Genomic DNA, 19,010 nt, shown 5'->3' with positions numbered 1-19,010 from the left:
AAATTCCTCTATCACCAGCCTCTAGTAAGCCGATGATGACATATGAGCAACAATCTTGGAAATTCATCATTATTAACTTATAAATAAAATACAAATGTTTTTAAGAAAATATTTTTTATACGAGCTACCATGACGGCAAGGTTTGGAATAAAAATGGTTTGAATGACAAACATTTTTATAACTCCCTTTGTAGGCACACTATCAATTCCATTCATATTGATTGTTAATCTTGCGATTTTTATCTAAAAACCTTTTCTCAAACCATTCTTGATAAAACAAATTATTATTTCAAGGGGTTGAAAAAAACTGGGATTGGAATAATAAAATAAATTTAAAAAAACTGCCATGTACACTATCGAATACATTAAATTTTTTTTTAAACTTTGTTTGTAAAACTATTGTTAAGTAAAATAATTTTTTATCTAACCAACCATTTGCTGCAAGGGGTTGAAGTAACAAGGTTTGAAGGTAAAAATAATAAAAATAATTTAGTAGATTTAATATCAGATCCATTATAACTTTGGTTTGAATACTTAATATCTAAAACTTTGAGTGGAACAATTTTTCATAAAATGACTTATCACCGTAAAACAGATGTTAAAATAAAAAATATATAATTTTCTTAGTATAAGATTCGTTCGAATTTATTTTAAACCATCTTAATATTATCTCAAAGATTTGTGCAAAGTAAATTTTTTTACGGCCAAGTTATTAGTGCAAGAGATGAAAAAAAAAGTGTTCAAATGTCAAATAATGTAAATAGTTATCTGAGTTGTCATATACCTAATATGAAATTCGTTCTAATCTATTAAATGCTGGATACTTTTTGTTAAAAGTACTCGTAATATTTTCGCTGCAAGGAAAATGAGCAAATACTTAATCAATCATTTTGTAATATTGGATTGCATAAATATGCTATGTACAGTAAGTTCTTAAAATGTTCCACAAGTTTATAGAAGTTCCTACTTCAAAATCTACATACGCTTGTTGGCTATGCCCAAAGGGATTTTGTAGTTTAGTTATATATTCGTTTTTCCTATTCTTAGATATATCACACAAAGTTTATCTGAAAAGGGGATCGAAAAAAATAGGAGCAAACAAAATTTTTTATTTTTTTAATATTATGCACTAGTAATCTGTAAAATCTATGAGATATGGGTTTCCTCTTTGATTAATTAATTTTCTGTATAAATATATTTCTCTCTTTGCTTCGCGTACCACTTTCGTTTATCTTTAAGCAGTCGTGATTATACTTTATTATTCATGTTGCTCAACAATGAATGTATTTGACTATATTGTATGACTACGATTTTAAAAAGTTCGACTTATGTGAGTTATTGCATGATATCGCTTAGTGACCTTATGTTCAAAAAGACGGAGTGCAACGGCCACCTTTAACAGTTCAGTTGTAAATAAATTTAGAAATACGATAAAAAAACTGAATTTTAAATTTTCTGTGCATAGCAAAATGAAATATAGTCGCCCGCTTCAAATATGTTTATGTTAAGGTTATAAGGGTTGTATATTTGTGTAGAAGGTTTCAGCATAGTGGCCTCCAAGAATGCCCCTTTGATGGTTTGCTTGCTATGTTAAAGCACGCTCTGTGCTAGCGCGCAAACCCGCCAGGAGGTGTGTTGCTGTTATCTAAAAGCGAAGCAAAGAGGACGGGAATAGAGTTCCCGGGTTGGCGGACCGGCTACCTGGCCGCGGTGCTCCTGCAGGTATGCCTCGCTGTGGGCTCTCCTATTTCTGCACCGTCTATTGTTGGTCGGTGCTCTTTGGACACTCTTCCCACTGTACACTTAGGTTTGGCTTCTTCTCGCCGCAGACCATTACAGTCGATAGAATAACCAAATATGTGTACCTGCTGAAACATATATATGGCGACTCTAGAAGATTTACATTTGTGAAGTATTTAAAGTTTTTTTACAGTTGATATTAAGTGACCAGTTTTATGAAAAAATGTATTCAAAAAATATAATTGTAATATTTTTATTTTGTGTCTTATAAATTTATAATCTGCTTATTATATTATCAAAAGTTTTTGATGTGAACATAGAGATAACTTATTTTAAAAGCATTTCGATACTATTTTGAAAATAGGACTGAATGTTATTTCAAGTATATTAATAGAAAAATTAGCTTTCTATAATTCATCATATTTTAGCTGGTAGCCCATAATTAATCACAACAATTTTTTTTTATTTCCGCTTAAAAATGTAATATTAACAAGTATATTTGAGATTGTTATGAAAAATTTATTCATTACTTACGAGACCATTATTACCTATGTTTATGTTAATTATAGAATATTTTAATTAAAATATTTAGACCATGTGTTTGGCATAGTCTGCATTTATTTATATTTTTAAAATAGTTTATAAACTATAGAACAAATCAAAATTAGTGATTCTAAAATGGCTGCGATTTAATTAATATTGTGAATGTCTTTTTAGTTTCTCTACTGGCTCAAAGTCTCCAAAAAAACTGTATATTCCTTAAAATACATTCTAATATCTACCCAAAGCTTAAAGAATATTACTTTCTTTAACTTCTTTTAGATATTACTTAAAAATTTAAAATATTCAGCAATATTTCACGAAATGTTTACATTAGATATTTATTTGTGTGTAGTTGTTTGATTCAAATTCAATGCTCAATTAATAACTAAAATTTCTTGGAATTTTGAGATATTTCCTACCTAAATTATACCTAAACAGTTTGGCATCACTAATAATTCTGAAGGGCGTTTTTCGGGACAAGCACGGCTCAAAAGATACCATCACCAAATTTTTGTCTACAGAAAAGTAAGTTTTTTGACTATCTTAACGACATTTACAAACAATTTTACTCGATAAACACTATTTTATTATAACTTCTCGATAAATTCTTATAGTAAGTTCTTTGTTCTTAATCTATCAATAAAATTAAGACTAAACAAAATACTTTTTAATTGTGTGAACGGTTGGTAAGGCTATGTAAAATTTACGTTAAAATATTCTATAATTAACAATTAATTTGGTTAGGTTAGGTTATTAACATTTAAATTTCAATAAATTTAGGTGTTTGGTAAGTATGGTTAGTGTAGCAAAATTAAAATTATAGCGTTGAAAGTATATTCCGTGTATGAAAAACAAATTGTTCTTATATTTGTGTACGCGCGTTAGATTTCATTTTATTAAATATTTTATACTATTTTGAAACTAAAATTTACTACATGTTATTTCAATTTAGGTCAAAAACATTTTGACCGAAAATATTTTACAGTAAAAAGGATACAGAGTTGTTTATAGTTATGTATACATATATTCTGGAGTGCCCGGTTTTGCACGGCCTGAACGCATCCTGTCACCTCAGGAACTAGGCTGGTCACCCGAGTACCTCCATCTTCTTAGCATGCAAACACTTTGGGAGCAGCACCGTGACGTCAGCGTTTATCGTATCAGGACATTTAGATACTAAAATTAAGGTAAATTTTACTACTTACATGAAACTTTTTTTTGCTAAGGCAATTAAACAATTTTATTCAATAACAGAAGAAAGTAAGGAACTTTTATTATGAAAAATGCATAAAAGATAGAGCAACGTTTGTAGTGTTAAAGAGAACCCAAACATATCAATACTTCACATTATGTATTCCAAGATAGTCTCACTATCATAACGTTTATTCGGTACACCAATACACTTAGTACTTAGTAGTGTGTTCACGAACGCCAACATGTGTGGCCACACGTGGGCCCACCATCTTGACGACTTCATCTCGTTTGTATAGCAGAAACGCGATGGCACGTTAGACTTTTCAAAATCATAAAATTAAACCATTCCGTTCCATACCATTATTTAACCCTCAGTGCGCCTGAAGAAGTATTACTTCAAAAATTACTATGTAATGTTTCATTTTCCCTTTATGTTGTTTCCTTGGTCAAAATACTTTCAAAAATTGCAAAATTAAAAAATAAAACCCTGGAAGGCATTTATAAATTTTTTACCATTTAATTTTGCATACTAATATTTCACACATGCTTTAATTCTGTTCTACTGTGACACTAGAATATAGATATTAACTGATAAAAATTTTAATTGTATTTATTTATTTGTATAGGTTTTGGGTGATCTAAATGTTTGTAGGTGTAAACATACCTTATAGCTTATAGCTTGCATCTGTAAATAACTATAAAGCTTTAATGAATGTTAATAAATATATTTGGTTTTTAAGCAATAGAGAGTTTTTATATTATTAATTTAAAAACACTTATTTATTCAATTTCAATAGTATCAGGAGGACACACAGAAAATGGTTTCCTTTAAAAATTCACTTAGTAAAGCATATTCCATTTCTAGGTTTAGAAGATAAAAGTTAAATTCATTATAGTTAGCTGAGTAAAAAAATAATTTTAAACATCTTATTTAAACAATGGGAGTATAAGTGTCACAATAATAAAATCGTTTTGATTGTGAGCATTCTTTTTAAGTAATGATTTTTCTGACCTTTCGAAATTACTTTCTTGAAACTGTTTTAAAGAAAACTAGTGTTGGGTTGATTCAAATTTTTCTTAAATACGAATCTTTTTTCTATTCTCATAAGAATGCTTCAAATAAGAAAAAAAAGTCAAAGAGTTTGGACTAAAATAATCTATGATCATAAATATTTAAAAAAACACAAATAACATTTAGTTGAATCTTTTTAATTGAAAAAATTATTTTAAGAAAAAAATGAGTTTATGTTACAAATGTTCCCTTAAGTGCCAAGAAAACATTTTGAGGGCACTTTATTGGTGGCAAATCTTACATTTATTTGATAGTTTCTGTAGAGTAAACTAATTTATTACTTTTAAAAAAACATAGTTGCTAGATTAAATTCATCAGATTTTTTCTCCAAATACTTTTCCTTGAATCTGTTTCCTCAAAAATATTACTTTTTGCTAAATATTTCACGGTATTTAGTTTTGATTGATTGACTAGTGAGTTCCCATATACTTTAGAATTATTTTTTTTATTACCCTCCTTTAGTGTTACTTGTTACTATGTCTCACTATATCGCCAATTATTCTATTTCCTAAAAATTACTGTGTAACTTCTTTTTCAGTCTTTACCCCTTCGCAAAAAAAGAAGTATTAAAAACAAACTTTTCTTTTTCTACTAAAACCAATGTAACAAATATTTCTGAATAACATAATTCCTTTACATCCATAAAAATATAACATTATTTCAAATATGTCATAACTCTCCTTATCTGTGCGTCTATTAAATCGTTTTATGAAAAACTCACTATATATTCTTTTGGGTACCCAGAAATCTTGCTAGCTCTTACACTGTATCATTGCTCTACAATGTTAAAATTCGAGGAATTTGCTGTTTAAAATTTTCTCCCAAACAAACATTATTTCCATTCCCTGGTGATTTTACAATGTCTGTAGAATACGTTTCTTTTTTTTAATAATTTATATCTCTTAATTGGTTTATTAAAATTTTTAATTAATTACATTAATACCTATTTTAAAATCTTGAAATCTTAAACTGTGCAAAATTCCTTAGCATAAAGCAATTTAAAATTTTCTTACACAATATTTCACTATTCCAACATTCAGGTAGATGAATGACTTCGTATTAAAGTCATTTTAATGGTCTGACTGCCGTAAAATGTCATCCTAATTTTTTGTTTCATCGTCATTTAAAATATTATGTTTGTATACATATAATTGTAACTTGATAATAAAGTAATGTTATTGAAATAACTTCAAGATTTAAACATAAATAAAATAAAATAAATTCCGTCAATATCTTTCAGTGGGTAGAATCGGAATGGGAAAGTATAAATGAGGAAAGTTAATTAAAAAACAAAAAGTTATGTTATTTTTCCATTTTAGAAGTGTTCCAAAACTTTTCTTTAAAATGTTTTTTAAACAATTTCTTATAGCTAAAGTAGTGGTAAAAGAAGGGTTTAATGGATTAAACTATAAATTTATTAGAATTTACAGTGTCAATCCGTTCAAACGTATTGTAAACATTCATAACCTTATATAAAAACGATATTTGAAACCACTTTTATTTGACCAACCCATACAGAATTGGGTAGCGAAAATAAGGTCTCAGCATTAGTAAATACTATGAAGCTTATTTAAAACCTTGATCTTCTATATTTTACCGAAGTGTTTTTTTTTCTGAAACACAATCCATAATTTATGCCAGTAAAAGGGTGCATTATTTTCATAAGAGTTTTCACAAGAAGCACAGCACAGAACCTACCTACCAATTACCTACCTGACTGTACCGGTTCAAAGTAAACATGCACGTGTAATTCTAATCATAGATTTAAAACATTTGAAAAAATTTCTGGGTGATAAAAATAAAAAAGAAGAATTTTTTGGTTGCAATGAATTTTGCAAAAATTTGGATAAATCGTGGGATGCTGTTACCTACTGAGGTTATTACAATTTCTTCTGCCTTTTAATACTCTCCCCTGAGACGTACACTATAATGCAAAGGAGATTTTTCAACCTCTACCTGAGACTGGCCAGCAAACTATTACCTGCAATTTGGGATACACTGGAAAGAATCACAGCACAACGAGCCTTCAAAACCTTATGCCATTCCACAGATGACACTGCAAAAAGGTCTCGGAGCTTCACAAAAAGGAAAACACACTTTTCTTTTGGACAAAATCCGAGTTGTTGTCAACCTCTCAAACAAACATATAGATGCAGCATGTATTTCAATTTTAGCTAAAAGCATGTAATTCGCAATTACACCAAAGAAAATACCCACAGAAGATATTGTCTTTAGAAGAAGATGCCAACAGTCGCTTACATCCAACCACAGGAAACGAAATACGCTCGGAGACGAGAGATCTTCGCAAGGCCAAGCTTCCCCAACACATCAGCAGGGAAGAAATAAGGGCGCCGAAAGAACTCCGCAGTGACAGAGATGTTGTGATTCTCATTGCAGACAAAGGAAATGCGACAGTAGTCATGAATAACTTTGAATATGAAACAAAGATCTACAACCTTCTCGCTGTGATACGCCCCTCGTGCCCTAAAATTATATTATTTTTAGTTTAGTAAAAAAAGACCTAGGAAACAGCTGGGCAAAATTATAAAGAAAAAAATACAAGTAGGCCTATTACCAGAGGGGGCACGAGGTGGTGAACAAGAAAAATTCATACTCCCTGCACACAGGCAACTTGGGAGCTAGTGGATCGTTGAAATAGAATAAGGTTTATGATAAATTAATAAACACTACATAAGTAGATTGGTCTATAGGTTCCCTGTTTTATTTTTAAAAAAATAAATTAAATAATTCTGTTTTCCTTTTGTTTTGGTTTCACAATAACATGCTATTAATAAGTTGCAAAAAGGAGGGCCGGCCCGATATGATTAAAACAAGTCATACTATACTTGTAACGACTGAATAATCACAGAAACAGAAATTTGAAGTATCTCTCCTGACATATTATAATTATTATAACTTTACATATTCTTATTGGTTAAGTTCTTTATGTCACTGCTCGCTGGTCTTCGTTTAAATAATATGTTTCGTTGGCGGTAGGGAGAAGTTATATTTTACGATATCACCCGAAGCTTCAAGTTGGACATCTGGCCGGGAGGAAGCTCTTCTTAGAGGGAAATGCAGCTGGAGGTCCTGGACAACATGATGGGTGCAATTTCGGTGCACAAATGTTGGACCCTGTCTGAAACACAATCCAAATTACAAAAGAATTAGACCTGCTTCCAGACAGTCAATCACAGTCGGTGCGAAAAGGCCAACAAACGGGAATTCGGGGAGGAAAAATAGACCGAAGAAACTCACCAAACAGGGTGTAGCTCCAGGGCTTAGGAGATGTCTCGCGCCGTCATCAGAAAGGCGCGGACCGAGAATTACGCGGATGACGCAGCAGAAATAAACATTTAGTAAAATAAAAAAAAATTAATAAAATTTAAACTAAGACATGACTTGTGTTCTAATTGTTATTACTGACTGGCTACTACAGAAATTTTAAGCTGGGATCACATCCCTTAAGACAGCTGACTACATTCCTGATTCGAACGAGTTCATCGTTGCCGCGAAAAGCCTCTTAACACAGAGGACGCCGAGTAAGTAGCCAAAGTCAGAGTGATAAGTGCCGCGATGGCGGACAAAGCTCCTAATTAAAATGGGCGGTCGGCCCTAGGGAAAAAGAGGGGGAAGGTTCGACTCTGGGCCGGAAATTTCCGGAGATAACAGAATGATCGTAGCCACGACTTCAGTGGTTTGCGCCGAAGGGCGACTGCTGTGGTCTCTACCGGTAGGCATAGAAAGCAACATACAATCGACTATTACAGGCCGCAAGGAGGAAGCATAGGGCCTTATAGCCAGCCGGTGCTACACTCTGCTGTCCTAAAGGGAAAGAAAGAGGGGGGGAGGGTTAGCAAGTTCGCCAACATGTGTTGCGGGCGTCAGCTCCACAAGCTGGCGACAAGAGAAGTTCTTGTTTCTGCCGCTAGATGTCGTGGGTGGTCCATCCTTGCACATATTTTTTCTTATGGCAAATTGACCTTGAATTCGGCCAACGTTTGGCGGGGTTCACGTCCGGTCAATGGTCCTGGGCTAAATTCTTAGAATCAAGGGGGGGTGGAGTTGGACTAAGGGGGGGCAGAAAACGAAACCAGGCTGGGAACGAGCCTCCTAACATGACTATCGAGGAGAGAACCTAAGACGTATGCGTGACGGTAAAAGCTATGGTAAGCTCGTCTCTGAGAAATAGAACTTGCAGGCCAAGAGCTGCTCTATGTGATTTTAGTCATGCAAAGAAATAATGTTACAGGCCGGGGATGTGACTGTAAGCGGGAGAAATGTCAAACGGGCTGATAACATCTACATTAGACTTGCAAAATATCAGATAGGTCCCTGAGAAAAGGTGCTTCGATCCACTGGCACAAATTTTAACTAGGTTCAGTACACCAGCCTAACAAAGTGTAAATCACCCTTTTGTGACTAAATTATATAGAAAATAAAATTTCCAAAAATAATTTAAAATTATAATAAAAATTTAAAATTAAAACCTGCCGAAATACCTAATTTCCGGCACAGCTGAACCTACATATGCGTCAGTAAGGAAAAATCCAATAAAATGAACAGGAACAGCCACAAATAAATTGGTTGCTGAGTCAGCCCTATATGGAGACACTAAAAACATCTAATCGTCAAAGATGCTCGAACCCTTCATTTCTATGGACTGCCAAGTATACATAAAAAAGACATTGCTCTTCATCTCATTGCTAGTGCAATTGGCTCTCCTACCCATGCACTAGCCAGATACTTAAATAGAATTATCCTACCTTTAGTTTCCACTCCAGCCTATCATGTCATAAATTCTGCACATTTCATTTCGATTTTCAAGCAACTATCTCTTCAACTAACAGATCTCCTGGTCAGCTTTTATTTTGTATCGCTCTTCACCAAAGTGCCTGTCTCAGAAGCCCTTCAAATTTTCTTAACACACCAGGGAGAAGACAAATTGAGTACAGACATACTGAAGCTCACAGAACATTGTGTTTCTTCCACCTTATTCTCATTCAAGAGACAGATATACAAGCAACACGAAGGCACCTCCATGGGCTCACCACTCTCTTCACTCTTAGCCAAAATTTCCAATGAAGAATTTGAATAGAAGACAATGAAGTGCTGGTACAGGTATGCAGATGACACCTTTATGATATGGAGCCATGGCATACAGAAGCTGCAAGACTGCTAACACCTGAACAGCATCCATACGAACATACAATTCACCATGGAGGTGGAAGCAGAAGGAAAATTGCCTTTTCTGGATGCTTTGGTCATAATAGGTGAGGATAAACACATTGGCCACAGAGTTCAAAGAAAACAAACCCACACAGACCGGTACCCACAGGTGAGTTTACACCACCCACTATCTCAGAAGAGAAATGTTATTTCCACCTTCGCCAACAGATCAAGAGCCATTTACGAAGAAGACAATTTTTAGGAAGAGCCTAAACATATAACAACTGCTCTTTAAGAAAATGGCTACTCAAAATCATATATTAAGAAAACAATAAGCCACCTCAAGAGAAAAACAATGAGCATCTTCCTAACAAAGATTTATTCCTTACATCAAAGAAATTTCAAACCAAGTGGCCAGGATTCTCAGAAAGCACGAAATACACACAGTTCTCAAATCTATAAACAAGATTGTGGGATCCCTGACATCAGTGAAAGATTTCAATCAAACTGATAATCTAGCCAGTGTGTACAAGATTCCATGTTCATACGGAAACGTATATACATGACTAACTGGCAGGCGAATAATCAAAAGGGTTTACAGAAGAATTTAAACATGAAAACCTACGATCAGCTATAGAGGAAACTCTTAGGAAATCAGGCACAGCATTGAATTCGACAAGTTCCACACTATAGCCAACATCCCACAATAATAAGAAAAGATACATTCGAGAATTAATTTAAATATTAAACACCCATCGAACATAAATAGAGAGGATGGATACAAATTAAGCGAGAAAAATTTCCCATTTTCAAATAAATTTTTTTCGTTTCAGCCCTTGAAAATGTCAATGGCTTCAAAATTTCTAAATGTGGCTTATGAGTCCCAAAAGCAAGCCGCCATAAGCCTCTGAGGTCATTACCTTGACAATTAGGATGATTTGGCAGCCTTTTTAAATAGATACCTATCCATTGCAATTTTCGTTATGACCGCCATCTTGAAAATCTGTTTTCTATGCCAGAAAATCAGGAAAAATTTGGAAATTCATAACGATTTCATAATAAAATTTTAATAAAAAATACCAGCATTTTGAATTAAGATATCACCATTGCAAATTTCGTTATGCTCACCATCTTAAATTCTAGAAATATTGCATTTTCGTTACACCTGCAATCTTGGTTGTGTTTGACATAATCGATTCAAGTTTCGTTACGGCCGCCATCTTGGATTATAACATCACTGCTCCATCTTGAAAGTTTCTATTTTTTATGTTAGAAATTAGAAGAAAGAATTAGAAAATTTATACAAAAAATAACTAAAACAGATTTTAATAAAAACTTTCCACTATCTTAAATTACGATTTCACGACTGCCGTATTGAAAATCCGTAATTAATATTAGATATTAAAAGGAACAGATTTAAAACTTATAAAAAATTAAATAATAAAATTTTAGTATAATTTTAATTAAAACCATAATTACATCATGGAGTTTGAGTCATCAGTTCGAACCCGGCGAGGGCAAAATAAACATGTCATCAGATACTTCCTCCACAGAAGTCACCGAATACTGACCTCCCACCACTAATACCAATGCACATATATCGCCAGCTAGTTTTTCATCATGTCCGCCATCTTGATTTCGTTTGCTGGATGCCGCCATCTTGTTTTTGTCTGCTAGAGGCCGCCATATTTTTTAAGTTTGCTGGAGGCAATCATTTTGTTTTCTTCAGCTAGAGTGGGCTAACACCATGTTAGTTTATTTTTTACCCACTAGATAGCAGTAATAATTTATTGCTGTATTGCCATTCATTTTGTAAAATAATTGCATATCCTTTAATGAATTATGAGATTTTTTAAGAATTTATAGTTAAGTACTTACGAATTTCCAAAATGGCACAAAAATGTCAAGATGGCACCCAAATATCAAAGTGGGTTTTTTTATTGTTCAATTATAATGTCTTATAAAATAACAGTTATTGTAATGTTTCTGTAAATATTTAATGGTATGAAAATAAAGGAAAATACTATTTTCAAGATGTTCATATTTGAATTTTGTGATCTTCTTTAAATGTTCAGATTCCCAAATGTTTATTATATTAAAACCTGAAATAAGAACTTTATGGCGCAATTTGTTGTATTTCCAGTCCATGCTGGACCCTCACTGCACGGAAGTGCATCTGCAACAGCCCGGCGCGGTGCTCCGATGGCGAGATCACTGCTTGTGGGCTGGGGAGGCGCCAAACGCCTGTCAGCCGCTCGCGTCGCCAGAGCGAGGTTAATCCTCTCACAAATCAGCTTGACTTGTGATTGCACGCTCCTGCCCAACAAATTACATTGCGCAAGGAAACTTTACGCACCATTGTTTTATACAAACACTTGCGTGAACGGCATATGACATTCAAAAATGCTTCAGTTTACATTTTTTTTTGAGGAGGAAAAACAAACTTCAACTATTTCCCTAGCAAGGAACCAAAATGCAGATTGTATAATAATTTATATGCTTTAATAAACAAGTTAATAATTTTTCATACAGTAAATCATAGAATGGATTAATGTTTTAATATTTTATTATATATATATTATATTTACTTTTATGAAATTAAAATAACCCCGTGTGGTTTTAACTACACTTAAAAGTCTAACTGCTTAAAACATTAAAAAAAAATATATATATTAACTTCTACGATAAACAATTTCACACAAAAATTTTGTCACTTTTTCAATTTTTTTCTTAAGCCCATTTAACTCACTGCGAACAAACAGTTAAATTTATCTTTTGTAACAGAACTATTTGATGAAATATTTAGCTTATAACTTAGGTCTCCTTCATCCATATAATCATCTATATGAAAAAGTTTTCTGCAAATTTTTACTGTATTCTGATTGAAAAGAAAATAAATGAGGTAATATGACGAAACAGCAATGTACACAATCACTCACACACATACGTACACACACACATGGTGTGTAGATTGCTTTTTATTAAATCCTAAAGATAATTCATTTTTAATTAAAATATATTGTTAATCTTTAAATTTTCAATATATTTTGAAATTTTGAAATTTTTTTATTACATTTTGTATAATAATTTTAACCTAATTTAAAAATTAATATCTTGAAATTAATTAATATACCCCAAAATGTCCGCAAATAATTTACATAAAAGAGAGTGAACTCGAATTCAATAAGGTGAAAGAAAATTCTGGAATGAAAAAATAACTTCAATGTTTGTTTGATGTCAAATATGATAAAAGCATACAAACAAAACTATGAACACTCTGAAAGTCAGCCAAAACGTATTTACTATAATGTGATGGGGCCTTCAGAATTCTCTCTCTCTTTCTCTCTCTCTGTGTGGTAAGGATAGGTACATAAATGTGGCTGTTTTTCATTAAAACTGTAAACGATTTATCGCTGTGACTGCTTTCAGGGATATGTAATGCTACTTACCTAATTCATATCAAAATATAGGAATATAAATTAATGGCAAAGGCATTTATATTTCATTTTAGCATGTCAAAAACTAAGGTTTTCCTGCAATTGAAATTCCTTTTAACTTTCTTTTCTATTATTTAAAACCTTTTTAAAATTCCCTTAAACCTTTATGACTAGCCGCATTTTGTTTGTTATGTAAAATACTTTCCGACCTCGTATAGTTCTTTCGACCATTTTTTAACAAGTTGATGTGGAAAAAATACATTTTTTATTTTCCTAGACTTGTTGTATTTAGTAAATATTTTTTTTCAATAACGTATTTGCATCAATCATAACATTATTTAAGTGTAATAAAATTTGGAATATATTTTATGTAATAGCTACGCATAATTTTAACAGAATTGTAGCTAAGGTTTTAGTTTTCTAAACTGGTTTCCGTTTCAAAGAAATCGGCTTAAGAAAATGGCTTTAGTTCGATGATTTGGTGTCGTAACTGTGAACAATAGTTGAGCAGTTGGCCTGATGGTTGCGAAGCTATCACTCTGTTCTCCCGTCATGCCAGTCAACCTTTCTTCGCTACCGCGAACTGCTACCGCAAAACCCTCACACTCTGTCAAGTATTTGTCTCCAACCATGTTTGACAGCATATTTGGAGGGGCAATATTGGATAAAAATGGCTTCCAGTTTTCTTCATCAAATACATTTGAATAAATAACCACAAACATGTTTTAAATTATGTCAAAGTTTATTTTGGCCTGTGCTATCAAAACATTTGTAATTTGAATCTTATTTGGAATTCTTGAAGTTATTATGCTACTAGTGGATTTTTAAATTTTTTGTGCAAATATAAATTTAACTAACAATATTATTCGTCACAAGTAGTATATATTGGTTCCTTCTGGCTGTCGAGCTGGAGCGTGGTGCCGATGTTCACCATAAAGGATTGGGACTACACGAGGGTCATATTGGATGACCTTGACCTTAAACATTCAAACTTTAATTTTCGAACAAAAAATTCCCAAAAATTAAAAAAAAGCTGATTTCTAATTTTTTGCCGTTGTCATCTTCGATTCTAGAACGTTACATTTTTCGTTACGCCCGCCATCTTGGATTCTAGAACGTTGCAATTTACTATACGCCTGGAATCTTGGATGTGTATAACATCATGGTTGTAAATTTCGTTACGGCCGCCATCATATAAAACCGGATTATTATGCAAATTTAAAGGGAAAATTTTGTAATTTATAAAAATAATAAGTTAATTTTCAAATCACGCCATTTGTAAAATCGTCATCATGAAAATCCGTGATTGTCGACAGATTTTAAAGGGAAAAAATTAAAAAAATAATAAAAATAAACATTTGACTAAATTTTAATAAAAATTTACTTACCCTAATGAAGTCCTTGGTTCTAACTCCGTGAGTGCAAAATTAAAATGGAGACATCCTTCCTCAACGGAAGCCACTGACAGACTGACATCCCGAAAATAATGCCAAGTAAGATATTACGCCAACCAGTATCACGTCCTGGCAGTCATCCTGGGTCCGCCATTTTGTTGTAGTCTGGTGGAGGTCGCCATTTCATTTTCGTCTGCCAGAGGATGCTGTCACCATCTTTATATATATATTTCTTGTGTGCGTGTGTATGTCACTGAACTCCTCCTAGACGGCTGGACCGATTTTGATGAAATTTTGTGTGTGAGTTCACGGGGATTCGAGGATGGTTTAGATTCACAATTGGATATTTTATCTCGATTCTGAGTTAAGAAAAACTAAAAAAACACGCTTTGAAAGCAAAAATTGCAACGCATTATTAGAAGCCATTAAGTTTTGCTATTGTAAGGAACTAAGTAGAGAGTAAGAAAAAAATAAAGATCCTGACAGTTTATAGTGTCGCCATATTTGTTTCAATTTTCATTACCCTTTTTGTATATTACAATTTAAATTGCAGAAAAAAATCATGTTTCATAGCCACACAAATAGTGAGGATGGTTTGGATTCACTATTGGATATTTTATCTCGATTCTGAGTTAAGAAAAACTAAAAAAACACGCTTTAAAAGCAAAAATTGCAACGCATTATTAGAAGCCATTAAGTTTTGCTATTGTAAGGAACTAAGTAGAGAGTAAGAAAAAAATAAAGATCCTGACAGTTTATAGTGTCGCCATATTTGTTTCAATTTTCAATACCCTTTTTGTATATTACATTTTAAATTGCAGAAAAAAATCATGTTTCATAGCCACACAAATAGAGAGTGTGTGTCATTTCTCTATGTCCACGAGGTCTCGCCGCGTCAATTTTCTCCTTGGAGCGAACCCGTCCGCTTAATTAAATAAACAGCTTTTATCGTTGAATGATTTAATGATTTATTTAATGAAAATATGCTCTCATAAAAAAAATTAGTTAGATAGACATTCAATAGGTGTCTTTCTCTCACTCTCTCTCTCTCTGAAATGTATGTAGCTTGCTCGCGGGTCAGTAATGCAGACAATCTTTACATTCTAGCTCAAAACGGAAAAAACAGTAAATGTGGTTTACAAAGACATTTTATGAAGTGTCTTCCCGTCATTACATTTGAAAGTAGAAACATATTTACTCAAAATTTAGGTAGTAACATATTTTTATTGCAAAGACTAAAATAGAGGTGAGAAAAATTATCATTTTTGAACATAAGAAAACTACTACAACTGTATCAACTGTTATGTTATAATGTTTAAATTTCTAAATGGTGCAAGATAATACAAAATTCCATGCGGAAAAAGTCGTGGGTAGCAGAAACATATAGTTATAGGTGTGGGGCTATGCATGCTGATTTTTCATATACTGCATGGATGCGAACATGTAAGAATAATCTATCTATCTTACTATAATAAAACAGTACTTTTACTGTCTGTCTGTTTGTACGCGATTTTGATGAAATTTTGTGTGTGAGTTCACGGGGATTCGAGGATGGTTTAGATTCACAATTGGATATTTTATCTCGATTCTGAGTTAAGAAAAACTAATAAAACACGCATTAAAAGCAAAAAAACTAAGCATTGTTGATAATTAGCCTCCATGGCAACGGGATTTTGCATTGTTGTTGCCTTCTGCGTAACCATGGGAAAGGTTTTTGGTAACGGCAGTGGCGTGCCCAAGAGGAGGGCATAATGAGAAGATACAAAATGTCCAGCGTAGAAATACTTACCGCCATATCCATATCTCAGAAAAAGTACATTTGGGCAGGACAATGTCTGTCGGGTCCGCTAGAAAGATATATAGAGAGATAGAGATATAAATAGAAAGATAGAGAGAGTTATAGAGATATAAATAGAGAGATAGAGAATTAGAGAGATAAAGAGAGATGCTTAGTATACGTTTAAAAAATTACAGAAAAAATTGATTGAGGCATTGCAACGCATGCCGGGCATTATCTAGTAGTAGTATAAATTTTGCTCCATAGAGTGCAGTAGTATTTATTATCGTGGCATGCGCTATCTAATCAGCCGTCTTGGCCGACATCTTGAAATTCTGTAAATTTTACACTGGAATTAAGAGAAAAAAATTAAAAAAAATTCCTTTTTAAAATAATGATTGATTGGATCCATATGCGTCCTTTGTTTGATCCTTGCTTAAAGCAATATAACAAAATTTAATTAAGGTACCAAAAAGACTGGTTTGAGAACAAAACAACAAACATACAAATATAACATTTATTAGAGAAATGATAAAAGTATACAAAAAAAGGTTCTCGATGTCTACAATTTTCTTAGAAAGCAAAGCGAAAGCTTTGCATGCTTTTACATGTCGTTTCAGGAAAACTCCACATGATAGTCGATTAACCAGCCACGTCCAGTCGGTGGCCAGGTACTCCAGTGGTTGGTCAGGCTATCATGTCAAGTTGTTGGCAAGGTACACCCAGTCAGTACCCAGGCGCGTCTATTCAGTGGTCAGGAACGTATGTCCAGTAGGTGGCCTAGCCACATCCAGTTGGTAGCCAGACGTTAGACAAAAAGTATTTTTCGTCGATACTCGGAAAATATTTTAAACTGTTCATATTAAAAATCATGCGCATAGGCCAAGAGTCTCCGAAACAATATGCCAGGTCATGTACAACGTTAGGTGTGGAGGTAAAACGTCTTCTACGTTATTCGTCAATACGCAACCAACATTTTAATCAGGTTATGTTAAATGTCAGGTGTATTGACCAGTCGTCACTGAACCTCAATGCTAATAATATCCCGAGTAAAGTTTTATTGATGCACTTTTAAAAAAAAACTTATCACATTCAGAAAAAGAAAGTACATTCATCAGATGGAAGCACATTTATAAGAACATTCGACAAAAATGAAGCACATTTAACGAAAAGGATGCTATTTGGACGAAAATTCATCTCAGTCGTACATGATCTTACCACAGGGATAAGATCTCATCGCAGAGATAAGATCTATTCGACGGAAAACGGCACAGGGATACTTTCTGGTCACTGAGATACGACCTCATCACAGGGATACGGCACAGAGGTACGATCTGACCACAGAGTTACGATCTGTTAAGAAGGAAACAATCTCGTCACAGGGTTACAGAAATCACCTCCTCCAATGTATGACTGCTGACAGTCACTATATTCCTGATGTGATCTTCAGAAATGGATAGTAAATATAGTTTAAAAAACTAAAGAAACATGCTTTTAAAGATTATCAAACTAAAAAGTAAAAAAATAATTTTAAAATTTAATTTATGACAATAGTATATAAGCAATACTAGTATAAATGAGAAAAAAGCTTGATGCGCTTTGTGCCATATTTTTTGTATATTAAGCGCCCCATGCTTTTTTCTCATTTATACTAGTATTGCTTATATACTATTGTCATAAATTAAATTTTAAAATTATTTTTTACTTTTTAGTTTGATAATCTTTAAAAGCATGTTTCTTTAGTTTTTTAAACTATATTTATTTTTAACTTTTTAGTTTGATATTCTTTAAAAGCATGTTTTTTTTAGTTTTTTAAACTATATTTATTTTTTACTTTTTAGTTTGATATTCTTTAAAAGCATGTTTTTTTAGTTTTTTAAACTATATTTATGTATAATTATCATAGGGAAATGAGTTACCGACACTACCTATTACCATCTGAGATAACTATTTGGAGTTGCAACGTCACAAAGAAATGGTAAAGTCTCTCCGAATCATTTACAGTTAAATGTATGGATATAATCTTAGAATTTACCGGAAAAAAAAACACCCTTGTTTTTTTTCGGCGTGGCCGGGAGTAGAACCAACGATCGCTGAATCCGAAAGCTCACGTCACAGAAGTCGCGCGCCTTAGACCGCTCGGCTAACGAACGTAATGAAATTAGTGAACATTTTACAGTGATCACTCACTCTTAGTCGAAAGAGTTACAGACGGACAGACAAACATACAGGTGAAGCTAATATAAAGCATGTAAAAATTGGGGATGTATATTAATTCCTATAAAATAAACCTCATTTCTGTAAGTTGCTCCGTTTTTTTTTAATAGCCTTTCAAAACGATGCACACATTTTTCCCATTCTGTTTATCCATAATGGGGGAACAGAGCGACAAACCTGTGAGTGTGACGCACCCCACACATTCGAATCCAGCGGTGAATGTTAAGATATACAATTGACAATACAACTACGACTGCACGGATGAACACACACTGTGACAAAAGAAACTACCGTGTTCATCTGTGCTATCGTCATTGTACTGCCATATTATATTTAAAGTTTCGTCAGTAGTTTGGTCTTTGCGTTAAAGTTCTGTCGTTTCCCCCAGATTTTCAGTTTGTTTTTATTGTAAATTATTTCATCTAGCTCCTATTTTGTATGTGGTTGGCCTGCAATAATAAAATGTTT

The sequence above is a fragment of the Bacillus rossius genome, chromosome 5, assembly GCF_032445375.1.
Source record: "Bacillus rossius redtenbacheri isolate Brsri chromosome 5, Brsri_v3, whole genome shotgun sequence".
Lineage (NCBI taxonomy): Eukaryota > Metazoa > Arthropoda > Insecta > Phasmatodea > Bacillidae > Bacillus > Bacillus rossius.
Note: the sequence above shows the minus strand (reverse complement) of the source record.